This window comes from Protopterus annectens, chromosome 7.part0, assembly GCF_019279795.1.
Source record: "Protopterus annectens isolate FY-2018-M chromosome 7.part0, PAN1.0, whole genome shotgun sequence".
Lineage (NCBI taxonomy): Eukaryota > Metazoa > Chordata > Ceratodontiformes > Protopteridae > Protopterus > Protopterus annectens.
This window is the reverse complement of record NC_056739.1, coordinates 42,989,709-43,009,308: the sequence shown is the minus strand read 5'-3', so window position 1 is coordinate 43,009,308 and position 19,600 is coordinate 42,989,709. Positions and strand designations below refer to the sequence as shown.

The window sequence follows — 19,600 nt, the reverse complement described above, 5'->3', positions numbered from 1 at the left end:
CATCTATGAAATGGAACTGGTGTGTCATTACTGCACTATCATCTATGAAATGGAACTGGTGTGTCATTACTGCACTATCATCTATGAAATGGAACTGGTGTGTCATTACTGCACTATCATCTATGAAATGGAACTGGTGTGTCATTACTGCACTATCATCTATGAAATGGAACTGGTGTGTCATTACTGCACTATCATCTATGAAATGGAACTGGTGTGTCATTACTGCACTATCATCTATTAAATGGAACTGGTGTGTCATTACTGCACTATCATCTATTAAATGGAACTGGTGTGTCATTACTGCACTATCATCTATTAAATGGAACTGGTGTGTCATTACTGCACTATCATCTATTAAATGGAACTGGTGTGTCATTACTGCACTATCATCTATTAAATGGAACTGGTGTGTCATTACTGCACTATCATCTATTAAATGGAACTGGTGTGTCATTACTGCACTATCATCTATTAAATGGAACTGGTGTGTCATTACTGCACTATCATCTATTAAATGGAACTGGTGTGTCATTACTGCACTATCATCTATTAAACGGAACTTCCTAAAAAGCCTCGCCTTAGATGATGCTGTAAATGAATTCAATACAACTTTTCTAAATATCCTAAATAGACTTACACCTACATGACAGAAGAAACTAAAAACAAATAATACAATTTATCTGTGCAAAAAGAGCAGAATGTTAATGCAGGACAGAGAAAAAAGCATGTAAAAACGGCAAACATATAAAACACCCCAATATCTTGAAAACTTCAGGATGCTTTACAATTGTACTAAAAAGCAAATAAATGAAGACAAAAAGCTATACTATAGTAACTTTCAGAATACTATTAAACACAACCCCCCAAAATTGGGAACAATCCAAAAAAGAAATCTTACATCCCTGTCAAAAATGTAACCCAAACCCTTCTCCTGGTAACTCACCATTTGAAACTACAAGACACTTCAACTCTTATTTTGTAGACAGTACAGCATCTCTAACCAAGGATTTCTCAGCATCTAATCCCAGCCCTGTTCAACAGGCACATATCACCACATCCACTTTCACCTTCAAAGCTGTGCCCACATCCAATATAAAACTACTCTTAAATAAACTTAAACTGTGCTCTTCTTCAGCTGATGACCCTCCAAGCGAGTAGGTCTCTCCAGAAATCTCACATTCCCTCTCTCTAGAAAAAGTTGCACATTATCCCTCGGCACAAAGGAGGGAATTCAACAGACACTAATAACTTTAGACCTATAGCAATCTTATCTCCTCTCACCAAAATACTTGAAAATGTATTCAAAAATAATTGCTAGACTATCTTCAGCAGGAAGAACTCCCTCCCCCTGTAATGCTAGCACTGCCCTTCTAACCTTTATAGATCCTGTCAATAAAGCTAGAGATAACGGCAAAACCAGGCTCTTATTTCTAGACTTGTCTAAAGCCTTCGACAGTTTGTCAAAACAAACTTTTACTTCAAATGTCCTCACTAGGTCTCTCTTAGCCCACACTTCTGTGGTTCAAAACCTACCTGTCCAATAGGCATCGGTCAGTAAAATGACACACTACACTCATTACTTCCCACTCACCAGTGGTGCACCACAAGGCTCTATCCTTGGTCTCTTCCTGTTTAAAATGTTCACCAACACCCTCTATACATCCACACAAAAGGCCACCCTAATACAATACACAGATGATTCCACTCTCGTCTGCACGTCTGACATGACACACATCCAAACAATTACTCGGGAAGCTTTAACAACCACTGAAACATGGCTTCATGACTCACATCTCATGCTTAACCCAAAAAAGACCAAACTACTACTTTTTCCCCAAATACCTGTCTCATGCAAAACAAAATTTGAAGTCCTCCCTCTTGAGAATACAACCATCGAAATCACTCCTCATAGTAAACTATTAGAAGTGATAGTAGATGATAATCTTACATTTGACCTGCGTATATAAACTTGCATAAAAAAACTCATCAAAAACTAAGGATGCTTTACAGAGCCAAAAGCTTTCTCAGTGATGCAGCTGAAACTACACTTATTGCTACTTACCTCCTCCCCACCCTTCTTTATGGTGCTCCCATCCTTCATAACTTCCAGGCTTCACAAAAGTTAAAACTTGAACAATGCTATGATAAAGTTGCCAAATTTGTAGCAAATGCCTCTTTCAGTACCCACTACTGTATAGCACTGAAAAGCCTAAATTAGTTTGAACTGCCTCATCAGCTAACATATACACAGCTTCATAGGTTAATACTAAGCTAACTGCCCTTGCGAGCCATTTTATGCTTAGCCAATTATCCCTTGTGAGACTCAAACCCTGCACCTTGTGTTTGTAAGGCAAACACATTAACCATTAGGCCACCCTCCCAACCAACTTCTTAGCACCTATAAAGTTATCCAACATCCATCTGACGACCCAGCACTAATAACGATTCTACACATCTATGTTCCCAGTCATTGTGATCCATTGATTAAAAACTTTGGTCTGTCTACAAACCTATCAAATCTGCTGGGCATTGTCTGTACTCATACAAGGTTGATAAGGCCTGGAACTCCTTAACTGTGTCCATGAGGTCAATACCCTTCCATCTTTCAAAACCACTCTGAAAGACTTCCTAGCTAAAATTGGAGTATGTCTATGCTCAAAACCAGGATGAACTATATCCCTAAATGTGAACGCGTACCTTTTCATTCCTTATACCTCCGTACTCTCCCTTCTTCACTTACTTCCTTGCTTCTATCAAATTTTTTTCTGTTTTTCTCTCTATTCCTATTGCAATTCATGTTTGTATTAGACTAACTTACCTTTAATTTCTCTACAAACTGTCTAAAATTACTCTAAACATTAAATGATTGTCATAACTTGTATTGATTCTTAACTAATGTTTTTATTATGTTTACTTTGTTCTAATTATTTAAACGTGCAGATGTTTGTTTTATGTTTGAAGATTGTTAAATTATTGTTCTTAAAAAGGTTTGTAATAGTTTGGATCTTTTCTCCCCAGTCCTTTTCTGAAAATGGGCGTCAACCCTGTTGGACTTACCCTGTAATCAAATATAAATAAATAAATAAATAGTCATGTCTGCTGTAAGTCCTTATACATCATCCCAGTTAGCACATGCTACAGGTCATGCCACAGTCCCTGCAGTTGCTGCACATGTTCGTTCAGGTCATTAGAATATCTACATGGTATATGTAGATGCTGTGTGTGCGCATCAATTACTAATATCAGGCAATGCGCTAGAGTCATGCCAGAAATAAGATTATCCCTGGGAGCCTACACAAAGTTTGTGTGTTTGTGCAGTGAGCAACAGCGCTTGATGAATATTCATGTTGCAGCTCACCTTCAAACGTAAACAAGCAGCGTTTTGTGGCAGCCAGAAAACCACGTAAAGCAACACAGTCAGTGAACTTAGTTACAACATAGCAAAATGGGTTACCAGGACTGCACGGAATGCCACAAGAACCACCAGGGGTTTTCATATATTAATGTATTATGTTGTGGGGACAGGACAGTGTATGTGTATACTCCAGCATACTGGGCTAGCGGGATTGTGAGAAATACCACACAGACCACCAGGGTTTTTCATATATTAATGTATTATGTTGTGGGAACAGAACAGTGTATATAGTACTGAGTATTGTGGAATCCCATTCCAGGCAATCTGTACAAGTTGTGCCAATGATCTGTAAGAGCACATGGGCTGCCATTTAAAAGAAACAGTTATGGGAAACGTGTTTATTGAATAGGGACACACAGATGAGGTTTAGGGATGAACACCGGGAAGGAGGACAGCTGAAACACTAATGTACTGCACATAAGGAAAGGTAAAAGGAAGACAGTTGCAGCAGGAATGCTAACTGCATCTCCACATGGCACAGTACAGACTGCACAGTGATAAACATGTATGATGGATGTTAAATACAACTGGGGCTGGGTGCATACTGTGAGCACAACTGGGGCTGGGTGCATACTGTGAACACAACTGGGGCTGGGTGCATACTGTGAACGCAACTGGGGCTGGGTGCATATTGTGAATGCAACTGGGGTTGGGTGCATACTGTGAACACAACTAGGGCTGGATGCATACTGTGAATGCAACTGGGGCTGGGTGCATACTGTGAATGCAACTGGGGTTGGGTGCATATTGTGAAGCTGTGCAAACTGACTTGCCTGAGTATGTCTGTATTGTCAGCGGAAGCTTCCAACAAGTAGCACACAGATACAGGCTCATGGCCAACAGCAAAACCATCATGCACAATCATGGATAATATCAGAATAGTACCTTCTGAGCATAGATGGTTCTGCACCAACACACTTGTAGAACTATTAGGACATGTCAGCAATCTGAGTGTAATCAATGACACTGACATATGCAGGAGGCGTGAGGAGACACACTTGACATTATGATCACTACAGGCTAGTTGACTTGTCTGGATGATAGAGATATATATGGCAAAATCCACACTGTCATGAATGTAAACCATGCCATCAATGTCATTAAACAGCTATATATGTCATGAGTGCATCACCAAAACAGATATCATATATGCACGTAGAATTACACCTTGATGGGGGTACCATGCCATCAGACAGTAATGTTTATACAACAAAACTAATACCCAGGTATGCACAAATAGATGTGACAGCTCACAGTGACAAAGGTGGTGCACTTCAGTTACATGTCATTGGAAGATGCGTATGGAGGGACATGAGGAAGGGTGCACTGTACTCCGGTATTGATGAGGTGAAGGCTGTGAACTGTGAAGGTATTATGGCCTCTCATGTAGATGTTCTGCACATGCTCAGTAGTTGTGCTGCACACAAGGGAGTACTCACCACTGTGGACACATGTTGGTGGACATTCCACATACCACATATCCCAGGACACAGGCCACATAACAACTGGTCTGCTGATAGGGTGTGATGTCTACAAGATCCTAGGTTTATGGATTTGTTTTCATAAATAAACGAATTCCCACATGTTTTTTTTTTTCATCTCATGCATTGTCATGGCTGTGGCAGCAATCTTTGATGTGCGTTGATACTGTTTGTATTATTCCGCTATCACAGTTGGAGTCAATGATTGTCCACAATCTGTAGTCCTCCAGACAGCTGTTGGAACACAGGATTTGTATGTTATTCTTGATGTCTGATTTCAGTCATGGACAGGAAAGGGCCTAGCAGACAGTCATGATGTACACACTTGATCACTGGACATGAGCTATATGTCACTTCACACATTTCTACATATTTAGATACCATGTATATGGATCCAGTATTCTACCCACTTGGTGATATAGGTGTTGATGGCCATATCTGTCATTGTGGAGTGAATACCTTAGTGTGGACTGCTGTCAACTGCCAAGGTCTTTTGAAGTTACACAAGATGATGCTCTTTGAGGACATCTGACAGATGAAACAGACATAGATATAGCATCAAAAACTCACACGTTTGTTTCACACAGATGGGATATTACTAGTGTCCATTTAGAGAAGGTCCATGAGGATGTGCTGGTCTACCTCAAAGGTCAGGAGAGTCAGGATGTGACTATACATGCATGCATCAGGTGCTGTCCCCAGCCCACTCAGATGGATGCATGTCGATGTAAACCCTTCTACAAGAACATAATCTGTCTGGAGGGTGTGTTGAAGTGTGTATCACACAGTGTCAGGTAGGTGTATGTTCTGAGTCACACTATAGGCAATCTGTGATGTTGTCACAGCCCATTGTTTCTGTGTAATTAACCTGCATGCAGTTAATACAGTACATACTGCCTATCTTGATCTGTCCTAGGGTTTGGACACAATCCCCCACTCAGGTATCATTGACAAACTCTACCAGCTGGGGATTAACACTTACATCGCTAGATGGTTAACCAATGTCCTCACTGACAGACCACATACTGTGAAAGTTGGTAAGCCAACCTCTACCATTGCAGCTGTCACCACTGATGTACCCCAATTTTTCAACAATCCAGGCTATAAAATAGGACCTGTAGCTTACCAGGTTTGTGGATTCATGCATATTGGTTGCAATCATTGAGTCCACCAATGATGTAACTATAGTACAAGAGGGGCTAACATACACAAATGTTTGGTACCAAAACCACACAGTCTACTAATAAACACAGAAGGGGTCAGTATTTGTCCCTTATGCAAAGTGGAATTTACTGGTAAATAGTCCATTGACAACACTCCCCCCATACTGAAAACAGTGGTGCAAGAATTGGGAATGCACGCAGATAGCAATCTAAACTTCAACCAAGTGATCACAGTGGTAAGGAAGGACTATGTTGTGCACCTCAGAAGTCAGGCCATTGTATCCAGATCTGAGGAGGATATAACAGCACTGTAATCAAACCTCATCTAAGTGCTAAACAGCATAATGCTTCCTTTGCATGTACCACATCAGACACCTGCAGCAGCTGGATGGACAATAGGGGTTTCACACCAAGAAAATACAGGCCCTACAAACCATACCATGATGTACATAGATATACTGAAAGCCCTGTTCCTAAACTCTGTATTAGAAAGGACAAGATGATATGCCTGGACTACCAGGACATCTCTGCCCTGCCCCAATGCGTAGACTGGACATCCACAAATCAGCAGAGACTGTTGAGAGGAAGATGGTAAAAGCAATGTCCTACATGCTGTTGTAAAATGCTCTCTCTACAGTGAGAATAGAACCCCTACCTATCCAAGTACACAGACTACAAAACGCAGTATTTTACACAAGTGCCACAGCTCATCCAACTTGGAGGTCTCAGACAACATTTTATAGCTGATGACATCAATAGTGTCTTTTAAAGAGAATATGACAGTGTCCCATATGCTGGTGTGAAAATGCTCTCTGTAATGTCAAGCAACAGCTCACACACATGGTTAACTGCAGTGAGAACTGAATCCCTACCTAAGTACAGACTACATAACTCAGTACTTTACAAAAGTGCCATGGCACAAGTCTGACTTTTATGTGGCTGCAGGTCAACTTATTGTGGACAACATCAGCAGTGCATGTTGAAGAGAAGAAGTTGGAAGGCCTTCATGAAATGGTTGTGTAGACATGTGCAAGCATCAAAATACTGTCAATCCATGTGATTGGAGGGGTAATTGTAGGATACACACTTCTGCTTTTCTGGCTAGACACAGACACACACACACACATTTGGCTGCAGTGAGAACAGAACACCTATGTATCTACGTACACAGACTACAGAACACAGTATATTATGCAAGCACAATGGCACAAGTCTGACTTCTAAAAGACTGCAGGTGAACTTATAGTAGATGACATCAGTAGGCCATATGAGAGACAAAATGTTGGGAGACCTGCATAGCCTTATAGCTTCATATGTACATAGGGGATACTAGCCTAATTAACCTACTGTGTTTAGAAGCCTAGCTGTGTAAAAACATGTACCCGTATTGAGTATAGTTGGATGGTCATTGCTAGCAGAGCAATTTTGTGAGCAGCAGCAACTGGACTGTTTATGAGGGACATAGTTGCCACCCCAGAGGTGACTTTGCAATCACCCAACCAGTGGTCAAGGTTGCATTTGAACAAGCACATCGAGGAACACTGATTGACACACAGTGGGAGATTATTACAAAGGAATGTGAGTTGTTGGTGGATATATCTGTCTCCCCAGCATGTTCTGTTTATGTCACAGGCTAGGCTGAGAACCCTGGGCTAAGTTATTCTTGGCCAACTTGATTTGTAAATGTGAAGCATTTCCAGTAGGGCAGGGTCTGAGACTGCTCAGTAGGACAGGCATAGGTCACCGCTCAGCAGCCTGTATGATACTGAGTCCACTAACAAGCTTTTAGTATTTCCATGCATGGCATATTTGGAGGCCTTGGAGTCTCCCAGGCACAATCCCGTGTTATCTCCAATTGCTGAAGGTGTCTGGTGAAGTACAGACAGAAGACAGCACTGTACTCAATTACTGGTCTGATAAGGGTAGAGTACAGCAGAGGTATGACTACCCTGGTCTTGGATGTGATGTCCATATGTATGATATGTACAATGCAGAATGTGTGTGTGTGTCAGCACTATGGGCACATAGTGATGAAACCATAGATGGCTATCATCATGTGTTCCCAAGTCTCACAACACTGTGTTGAGTTTACAGGGTTGCTATATATATCATAATTAGGAGGGGTACTTCATTGCCAAAAGGAGCAATGAGCCATTGTATGCTTTAAGGTTTGGTCCATGAGTTTGGTACCAATCATTTGCGTGTGGCAGCTCCTTCCATAATATGTTACCATATCTGGGGGACTCTATATTATTGTGTCCAGTTACCAGTCATCTGCATACTTGGTAAACCACAGGCCATCTACCATTGCCTGCTCTTCAAGGAAGTAGTTTGCAAACAGTTGAAGGCCCAGTACAGATCTGTGTGGTATTCACTATGACACAAGAATGGGGGATAGTGTTAAAGGCCTTGGATAAGTTTACATAGGCAGTATGTCTTGTTATCCCTCATCCAGAGCTGTGGGTTCAGTGTCCAAGTAGTAAATAAGGTTCAGTAAGCAAGATGTACCCTTCACAAAAACAAAATGGGTAGGGTCAAGTGTGTTGAAAGTCACCTATGTCCCTGTGGATATGGTCCATGCTGATTCCTTCTCTAACCTTGCAGATAAGTGTTTTTAGGCACATGCATCAATATTTGTAGTTCTGCATGTTACCACCTTGATGTGCATTTCATAGCACACAACATTTGATATTACATTTTGTACTGTGGTTGATATATGTATGGAAAAAATTACTGAGACCCCAAGGTTGCAGTGCCTGTGGGGAAGCAACACATGCCTGTATTGTAAATGTGTGTCATATTGTTAGATAGGGCCTTCAGTTTGTAATGTTTCCACGTGTAATCTCATGTCATACACAGGAAATGGACAATAAACAGCAGTAAAACAGCATAATATAAACATTTCCATAGTGTGGTGAGCATCAGGTTTGCACAATGGTTAAAGTACATACCTATGCAAGATACACATGTTTGCGCATAGGTAAGCAGTCCACAAACGTGAGCTGCATTATTAAAGCCTGAAAGTTAGTACTAAGTCTACGAAATACACCTGCTCTTTAACCGACTCTGTGGCAGCACATGTTAATGCATTGATACGTTCCTTTTTCAGCACAGATGGTACCGGGTTTGAATACTGGTGTATTTAATACTTTAATATACTTTTCATTGCAGAGTGATAATGCAATGACATGAATTGTTTATGCGAGATGTGTTGCTGCATTTTGCTACCATTCACCATTGGTGTGCATTTATGACAATTGCAGGCATCGCGTTTACTGGGAGTGCAGTGCACACCTCCAAGTATCATGTTTGCATCACCATTGGTGTGCATTTATGACAATTGCAGGCATCGCGTTTACTGGGAGTGCAGTGCACACCTCCAAGTATCATGTTTGCATCACCATTGGTGTGCATTTATGACAATTCCAGGCATCGCGTTTACTGGGAGTGCAGTGCACACCTCCAAGTATCATGTTTGCATGATGGTAAGAGGAGTGCAACAGTAGCAAGCAAAGCAAATTCATGGTTATTGGATATATAGGCAGCTGTGCATCATATGTGATATGTGATATATATGTTAGACAAGTGTGAAGGTCATGGCAGTCCAGAGTGCAGAAATAAACTTACAGGAATATAGTACCCAATATACCCACAGTCATACATTTCAGAATAAATGTGATAATACATAGATAAATAAATACATCACTGACACAATACTAGTGCCTCAGCCCTCATACATGTAAGGAATATCAGCTACACCATGTCAGTGTTTTAAGTGAGAGTGACTAAAATGGGAAGTGGAACAGTAGTAAAGTTGTATGGAATAGGCTGTATTCGAACCCAGGACCTTGTGTATGGCAGTCCTACACTTATACCTGCTGCCACAAGAAGTTTGAATTGACACTTGTCTATCTTTAAATTCATTGCTATATACTGCAATGTCACAACAGTGAAAAAACAGGTTGCATACCTTGTACTAGAACCAGGACCATCTGCATTCCAGTCCTACACTTAGACCTGCTGCCACAGGGCTAGTTACATCACATTCCCTATTTTACTAATCATTCTTAAGGTCTCACTGTTAGCCACCATACAACATCACTTAGCAATGCCTGATAGTATTAACTGAATGCAGTTGGTTTCTATTTTTGGTTGTCTGGATTCTGACTGGCCAGCAGTCCATTTTGTGCACTGCCATGCTTCACGCAAATGAGGTAAGCATAGCCAAACCTAACATTTATTTTTTCTCCAGTTTGCCATGTTTGCACTAAGCAGCACATCGTGCAAACAGTGTCCCCCCCAAAACTCAGAACAAATGGAGAAATAGTTGAAATGAGGAAATACACACTAGAAAATGTTAGTACACATGTGACATTTCTACATAGGTCTGGATTAGAACTCTCACTCCAATGCACCTTCAGAACAGGATGGGTGCCTTATTCATTGTCACAGAATCAGCTTTGCACCAAAGAACTTAAATCTTTATCCACACAACCAACTGCAACATCATCTAAACCGATATCAAACCATATAAGTGTTATTTGTACATATTAGTTTTGGATGTAGTGTACCTAGTGATCGCACAACCTTTCATAATTATTGCTTGCAACTATACATCTCTGCCTTACATTTCTGTGTTTGTTGGCCATTCTTCATTTATCTGAACAGTAACCTGAAACAAGCAGTGTGTAAGCCCTTAAAATGTGTGATGATATTAAGTGGAAATAATATAATATGCAGTTGTCAACAAATGAAGGCCAGGCTGTATGTTAAGGAACACAACCTGTGACTTGTGTGCTGCTTACTTACCTTTCCAACCTTACATCTCACACTTTGTAGATCTAACCTGACACACCCAGTGGAAGTAAGACAGCTTGCAGTGCTATTGTGTTTTCCTTCTCCCGACCACTAATCATTTACAGTTGCAATCCATTAAAAACAAACACTGAGGGTGTGCCTGCACTATGTTTACACTCCTACATGGATCCAAGTTTCTGGCATTCAGCAATTTCAATGAGTTCACACCTTATATGCATCTTCGTGGTGCTAACAGACCTGAATCTACACCATATACAAAGGCAAGCATGTAGCTATGCAAACTGATGGTGAGGAAAGTTGTATATGTTTGGAAGACTGCAAAACCCCTTTTTCTTCAGGATATGTCTGTACAGTAGTGAACTTAAAAAGGTATGCTTCCATTTTGTCACTTACATACTGGATATACTGGAATGTATTTTAAAAAGTCTGAAGCAAAGGGTTTTACAGTTTTATATGTTATGCATTAGAAGTGTACTGATGGCATGGGAATGTTTGTCAAGCCATTTCAGAGGTATACATGATTGCCATTACATAGAAATACAATGCTGTGTGATAAATATGTACAAATGTTTCAGTGACAGGTCCTCTGGTAGCACTTTTGCCATCTCAAAGATGATTCGTTAGCAAAATAGGTAATTTGCCTGTTGTTTTGGGTGGGGGAGCAAAGCTGAGTTACTTTTATGACACAAACAAGGATTTGTTGCTCTTATTTAAAATTTTATAGTGCACAGTGTTAAAACAGCTGCTAATGGACAATGGTAAAATGCTGTAGTGCAGAGTGTTAAAGCAGCTGTTAACACATTGTGATAAAATGTTGTAGTGCAGAGTGTAAAAGCCGCTGTTAACAGATTGTGGTAAAATGTTGTAGTGCATAGTGTTAAAGCAACTGTTAGCAACTGTTAACAGACCATGGTAAAATGTTGTTGTGCACAAAGTTAAAGCAGCTGTTAACAAACAATGGTAAAATGTTATACTGCACAGTGTTAAAGCTGCTGTTAACAGATTGTGGTAAAATGTTGTAGCACACAGTGTTAAAGCACCTGTTAACAGACTGTGTTAAAATGTTGTAGTGCACAGTGTTAAAGCCACTGTTAACAGATTGTGGTAAAATGTAGTCCACAGTGTTGGTAACAGACCGTGGTAAAATGTTGTAGTGCACAGTGTTAAAGCAATTAACAGACCATGGTACCATGTTGTAGTGCACAGTGTTAAAGCCGCTGTTAACAGATTGTGGTAAAATGTTGTAGTGCAACAGTGTTAAAGCAGCTGTTAACAGACCGTGGTACAATGTTGTAGTGCACAGTATTAAAGCAGCTAACAGACAATGGTAAAATGTTGTAGTTCACAGTTTTAAAGCAGCTGTTAACCAACGATGGTAAAATGTAGTACATAGTGTTAAAGCCACTGTTAACATATATTGTGGCAAAATGTTGTAGTGCACAGTGTTAAACCAGCTGTTAATTGACCATGGTAAAATGTAGTGCACTGTGTTAAAGCAGCTGTTATCAGATTGTGGTAAAATGTTGTAGTGCACAGTGTTAAGGCTGCTGTTAACCGATTGTGGTGAAATGTTGTAGTGCACAGTGTTAAAGCCGCTGTTAACAGATTGTAGTAAAATGTTGTAGTGCACAGTGTTAAAGCTGCTAACAGATTGTGGTAAAATGTTGCAGTGCACAGTGTTAAAGCTGCTGTTAATAGATTGTGGTAAAATGTTGCAGTGCTCAGTGTCAAAGCAGCTGTTAACAGACGATGGTAAAATGTTGTAGTGCACAGTGTTAAAGCTGCTGTTAACAGACCATGTTAAAATGTTGTATAGCACAGTGTTAAAGCTGCTGTTAACAGACCATGTTAAAATGTTGCAGTGCACAGTGTTAAAACTGCTGTTAATAGATTGTGGTAAAATGTTGCAGTGCTCAGTGTTAAAGCAGCTGTTAACAGATGATGGTAAAATGTTGTAGTGCATAGTGTTAAAGCTGCTGTTAACAGACCATGTTAAAATGTTGTAGTGCACAGTGTTAGAGCTGCTGTTAACAGACCATATTAAAATGTTGCAGTGCACAGTGTTAAAGCTGCTGTTAATAGATTGTGGTAAAATGTTGCAGTGCACAGTGTTAAAGCAGCTGTTAACAGACAATGGTGAAATGTTGTAGTGCACAGTGCTAAAGCCGCTGTTAACAGATTGTAGTAAAATGTTGTAGTGCACAGTGTTAAAGCTGCTAACAGATTGTGGTAAAATATTGCAGTGCACAGTGTTAAAGCTGCTGTTAATAGATTGTGGTAAAATGTTGCAGTGCTCAATGTTAAAGCAGCTGTTAACAGACAATGGTAAAATGTTGTAGTGCATAGTGTTAAAGCTGCTGTTAACAGACCATGTTAAAATGTTGTAGTGCACAGTGTTAAAGCTGCTGTTAACAGACCATGTTAAAATGTTGCAGTGCACAGTGTTAAAGCTGCTGTTAATAGATTGTGGTAAAATGTTGCAGTGCACAGTGTTAAAGCTGCTGTTAACAGACCATGTTAAAATGTTGTAGTGCACAGTGTTAAAGCTGCTAACAGACCATGTTAAAATGTTGCAGTGCACAGTGTTAAAGCTGCTGTTAATAGATTGTGGTAAAATGTTGCAGTGCTCAGTGTTAAAGCTGCTGTTAACAGACGATGGTAAAATGTTGTAGTGCATAGTGTTAAAGCTGCTGTTAACATACAATGTTAAAATGTTGTAGTGCACAGTGTTTATTAATTATAGTTATCATTTTCCTTTATATGACTTCAGTCTCCATACCAACACACACACACACACACACACACACACACACACACACACACACACACACACACACACACACACACACACACAGACATACATGTTCATATTTGCAAAAATATCTGTGGTAATCCATCTCATAGTTCAGTAACTCAAAATAATTAGCCATACATGCCTGTTCTTACCTCATGGTCCCTCATAGAAAGCACTGTCACAGCTGTGTTGTGATAATACTGTAGCCCATCCCAACTATCCTTAGTGTAAATAAAGTAGAATCAACATATCCACTCTTATCAGCTTCTGCCCTACATTCAGTTTTCACACTTAGTGAATCCCAATATTTTCATCACACTCCCCCCCCATGTAATTTTACTGGAGCCATAGTCCTACTCACCCTCTCACTGTCTCTCTTTCTCTCTCACTGTCTATCCCTGCTGACTTGTCTGGTGATATTTGTGATGTTTGTAACAGGTTGAGAAAAACTTGCAGTTGTCATTTAGTAAAGATGCAGTAAAACTGTAACATGTAGAAAAGCTGTACTGAGCTAACGCAAGTGTGTTTGTTTTTTAGAGGGGAATTGAAATGTAAAAAATGCAGCTGTCCTTCCAGTAAATATTGAAACTTGTAAAATATGTAGTGTGTTTAAGAGCCAGATAAGAATATGCAGTTGCCTTTTTAAGCAGCGATGCAGCAATCTATTAGCTAAAGTTGTTCCAGGCATATGTTTGCAAAGCTTATTTCTACACTAAGGCTGCTTTGGCATAAATGGACTGCAGCTTCGCCTAAAGTCGATGACTTTGCAAAGATGACGTTTACATTCAAAATCAAAACCGATGTGGAACAAGCGATACCTTTAAGTTCAGAGAACAGTAGCAGTAAGACTTGGTTTAATCTGGGGACATAGGACTTTTTGTCTAGCAGCTCACTTCTAGAATTCATTTTCTGTAAGCTTACTACAACTCATAAATACTTTTGTCAGAGGCAGATAGAATACAATAAAACTTTGTGTCAATTGTTAGTATTAGGATCATAAGTGTTTCTCCAAATATAATTTGTCTGCTTAAATTCATTGTTTCATTTTTTAACTGTGCAAATATATATTTTGCTATATATTTCACTAAGTACATTGCTTGATTGTATTCATTTCAAGTAAAATCATGTATTATGCAGTTTTATCAGTTTGTGAACAGTGGTTTATTTATTAGTAAATAAAGTCACTCTCTGGCTTTATTTAAGTGTTAGTATCCATCTTATGAAGAGTGGCTATTTTAGTCATAGCTACCATATGAACATACTATAGTTGGCTTATATTAAGAGTAAGCAGCAGTTATGTTATTGGAATACTAAACTGGTCTAACTTTTGGCAGTGCATTATTGTAAAGGCCTTAAAAGGTGCACTAAAACAAGGAAAGTATCATTATCCCCTCATGAGGAACACTATGTGCATCGTGTGTATGTGTGTCTGTATGTATATGCACACAGGTTTTGGTTACTGTATGCACCTTAAACAATGACAGATAAATAATCTGGTTTGGTGTTGGACTGCCACACCCTTTATAGATAAGCTGAAATTCCTTTTTTTATAGAACTAGCAGCAACACTGACTTAGGTTCATAGGTTCATAGGTTCATACTAGGCTATCTGCCCGAGGGCATTTACAAGCCTAGCCCATAGTTTTGTGGCTTACGCCACCCCTTTAGTATGGGGAACTATACCCATTATTTTGCTGTGCCTCTGTTGAGCAGTGACACTGAGGTAATCCCTGGGGTATATCTGCGATCTCCCATCCATTGGTCAAGATTTCTCTTGAACAAGGCCAGCGAGGTGCTCTGCCTCACATATACCGGGATTTTATTCCACAGCATAGGGAGTCTTTGGGTGATGAATCTATCCCTCCAGCACGTCCTATTAATAGCCGTGTCGAGGTTTAAGTCTCCGCCCTTGTGGCTCTGACGGATCTAGATTTTTGAGGTGAAGCATATTCATCAAATCTGGGTTTGACATGGCCTTGTATGTTAGGCAAAGGTCACCTCTGAGCAAGCGATAGCGTTTACTGAATAGAGCTGGAGTTCTTTCAGTCGGGCAGCATAGGACAGATGTTTGAGACCCTTTATCCTTTTGGTGAGGAACTTTGTGGCCTCTCCAGCTGCTGCAAGTGTCGGGTCAGATACATTCCGAATGGGGCATTGTACTCAATCATTGGTCTGATGAGTGATGAGTATAGGGAGACTATGACCTCCCTTGATCTAGATGAGAATCCCTTCATGATAAGGTGGGCAATGTAGAAGGTCTTCCTAACTACTTTAGCTACATGGGTGTCGAATGACAGACTACTATCAACCTGGGTCCCCAGGTCCCTGATAACTTCTTCTGTGCTCAGTGGATTGCCACCTATTTGGTAGCTAGGGGTAACCTTGTTTTTCCCGAAGGGTATGACTATGCATTTTTGGCATTTAACTTTAGGCCATGGCTCTGGCACCAGTTATCCGTTTCTGTGAGACCCTTCTGAAGGATATCTGTGTCAGATGTGTTTTCTACTATGGCGCCCAGTTTGCAGTCATCTGCAAACTTTGTCAGCCATAACCCTCCTGTGTTTGCTTGTACTTGGAAAAGTAGATGCCAAACAAGAGTGGGCCCAGGACTGAGCCCTGTGGTACACCACTTGTGACAGGCTTTGAGTCTGACATGGCGCCAGCAACTCTGACCCTGTGGGTTCTGTCACTCAGCCAGTTTGCAACCCATCTTGTGATGTATGGGTTAACATTTAAGCTGATGAGTTTTTCAATGATAACTGAGTGGGGTATTGTATCGAAGGCCTTCGCCAGATCGAGGTAGGCTGTATGGACTGCCTTTCCCTCATCAATGGCTTTGGTGACTGTTTGAAAAAGTCAACCAAGTTTAGAAGGCATGATCTGCCTTTGACAAAGTCAAACTGGGATGGATCCAAAGTCTGCAAATTCCTATGTCTTTATTTATGAGGTCCATTATGATCCTCTCCATGGCTTTGCAGATAAGGCTTGTCAAGCTAATGGGCGGTAATTTCCAGGGTCGGTGGAGGCACCGCCTTTGTGAAGTGGGACCACAGTTGCAGTGCTCCACTCCCTGCATACGTATCCAGAGGTAAGACTATGATTAAACAGCTGTCCTAGCTGTGGGTTTAATTCCTCGTTGAGTTCGTGGAGCACACAGCCGGGGACACCATCAGGTCCCATGGATGCTGTGTTTTTTGCTTTGGAGAGAGCAGTTTTCACTTGGGCGTTGGAGATGTTTGGGGGCTGCAATCGCTTGGTATAGATATCTCTCCTTTTGGGGAGGGAGAAGAAGTTTGCACTGAACCTGTCAGCCAGTATGTTGGCAATGTCTGTAGGATCAGTAATCTTCACATCATTTTGAACTAGTTCTGAGCATATCTGGGAGTTTCCTCCCAGGTTTCTAACATAGCTAAAGAAGGCCTTATGATTGTCTTTTGAGTCTTTAGCTATTTTTCTCTCAAAATTTGCTTTGGATGATTTTATGAGAGCTCTTAGTTTTTACTTATAGTGATCAAGGGTGTCTTACCTTTTAAGGATTTTGCTCTATCTTGTAGTAGCTTCCTCCTTTTGTTGTAGAGTTTGTTTATGGCTGGGGTCCACCAGACTGGACGCTTGCCTTTGGTACAAAGAGTCTTTGTTTTGCTTGGGATTGCCTTATCCATGCAGTCCTGCAGGTGCTGGTAGAAGGCATTTGTAAGTGATTCAGCGGCTTGAGTACTGTTTTCCGCTCGGGGGCCTTAAAGGAGACCACACTAGTCTTTAGAAGTGTGAAGTTGGCTTTCGAGAAGTTCTTTACTGTGGTCTTTTTTATTTCATGTGGGGGTGGGATGAGGACCTCCAGCGAGATTAGTTTGTGATCTGATCTCACCAGTGAAGGGTATACTTCCGGTGTTGAACATTGTGCTCCCATGTTCATGATGATGAGATCAAGTATGTTTTCTCCTCTTGTGGGGATGGTGACTAGTTGTTCCATGGCATTTGAGTTTATGAATTCCAGGAACTTTTGGGCTAGGGTGTTTGGGCTTGAGTAGTGTTCCCAGTCTATATTAGGGTAATTGAAGTCACCTAGTATGATGGTGTTTGGTGATACATTTATCCCTCTAGTGTTTTCAGGAAGGCCATGTGAGGTTCCTGAGTTTGTGAGGGTGGCCTGTAACATGCTACAATTTGCAGAGCAGTCTTGCCTATGGTTAATTGCACCTGGATGGTCTCCGATGCATCGTGCGTTGCCACCAGTCTTGAGGTGTGGGTGTCTTTGATGAATATGGATACCCCCTCCTTTCTTGGTATTGTCCGGATTTTGGGGCGGGCATGATAAGAGGTAGAACCTGATAGTGCTGGGGTGCTCTCAGGAGCCTTGAACCAGGTTTCTGTCACTGCACAGACATCGATGTTCTCCATACTGAGAAGGGCCTCGAGTGCGTGCATTTTGAGATTTAGACTTCTGGCATTGAGCAGCATTACCCTTAGTTTTTCCTTTTTGTGTTCTAGGGTGGTAGGTTTAGAATTTGAGCCTTGCCTAAAAAGGCACTATGGGGTGGCAAGAGCCTTTGCCAATATCTGGAATCCCAGGGGTGACAGGTGCAAGCCGTCCCTAGGAAGCAGCGTGGCTTGTCCAGCATGTCATCCCAGGCAGACAGACATTGGATCCCCTTTGAATGACACCAGAGTTTAAGCCAATTGTTAAAGCTGATCATCTTATCTCTGTATTGTGGCATCATTCTTGGTGAAGGTAGGATACTGCTCAAGGTCAGGGTCATACCTGCCTGGGCTACATAATCAGAGAGCTCCTCAATGTCTCTTTCATGTAGTCCAAGGAGGTCGTCTCAGGTCGTTTACACCAGCGTGGACAATGACTGAGTCGTATTTGTACCTGCTGTTGAGAGACCTGAGTGCTTGCGTTATGTGGCGGATTCTAGCGCCCGACAGGCAGCTTACTGTGACCTTCTCCTTACTCAGTCTGGTGAGCGGGACGTCAGTGTGTCTGACTATGGAGTCACCAATGACTAGTGTGTCTGGCATTGTGTTTGGCCTTAAGGGCTGTGACTGTTTGACACTCTGACTGTGAGGTCTATGTGTTGCAGGTGTTGTGTTCTGAGGTGGTGGTTGTTTGGGTGTCTGCTTTGGTGGCCTCTGCTGTTTTGGTAGATTTTGATCAGAGCCGCGAGTATGTCTTTGTGTGTTTATGTGTATGATTTGAGGTTGTGATGGTACTATGTGAGACTGGGTCTGTAGTGTGTGTGGTAACCTTCTCCTCCTGACTGGTCTTGCCAGTCCTATGTTGAGAGAGCTCAGCCTCCAGTTTGGCCGTATAGTTGCATCTCTCGCATGTATTTGTGTTTTGTGGGAGGAGGAGAGGGTTGTCTGTGTACATGAGGCAATTGTAACATTGCCTCAATATTCCCAGGTTCACCAGCTGAGCAGGAGAGGACACTAGCAACTGATCCCTCGACATGCTAGAAGGACTAGACAAAAAAATTTTAAAAGAGATTCCGGGGGACGTGGGTGACCGAGAAATGGGGGTTTGCCTTTTTGGGGTGCTATCTATAAGAGTGCCGTATCAAGGTAATAAGTACTGTAGGAGCAAGTGCTAGGTTTAACAGATAGAGAAAAGTCTACTTGGAGTCAAGTAGAGATGATCTTTTTAGGTATTAGAGAAAGTGCTAGTAACAGGGATGCTTAAAGGTAAGATTGAAAAGAATGCACTCTGCAGTGTGCACTAGAGAAGTTAGATATGAAAGTAGGTAACTTGAGTTTTACCTGTTTAAAAAGTTAAGGTTTAGTGGAGAGTTACTATTTTTAAAACAGCAAGATGGACTGAAAGGGGTGGTTACTTTTGTATTTTGGTACTATGAAATACTGTAGGATGGCCAATAAATTTAAATAATTGAAGGGGTGGGATTTCAAAAGTGATGGTTTTGTGATTA

General features: G+C 41.1%; 1 protein-coding gene across 1 annotated transcript in view; it reads left to right on the top strand.

Annotated features, from left to right (window-relative positions):
- The window catches only part of LOC122806230 (copine-8-like), a 4,689,459-nt gene that overhangs the window by 4,275,565 nt on the left and 394,294 nt on the right, over window positions 1-19,600 (top strand). The gene's annotated exons all lie outside the window — the stretch shown is intronic.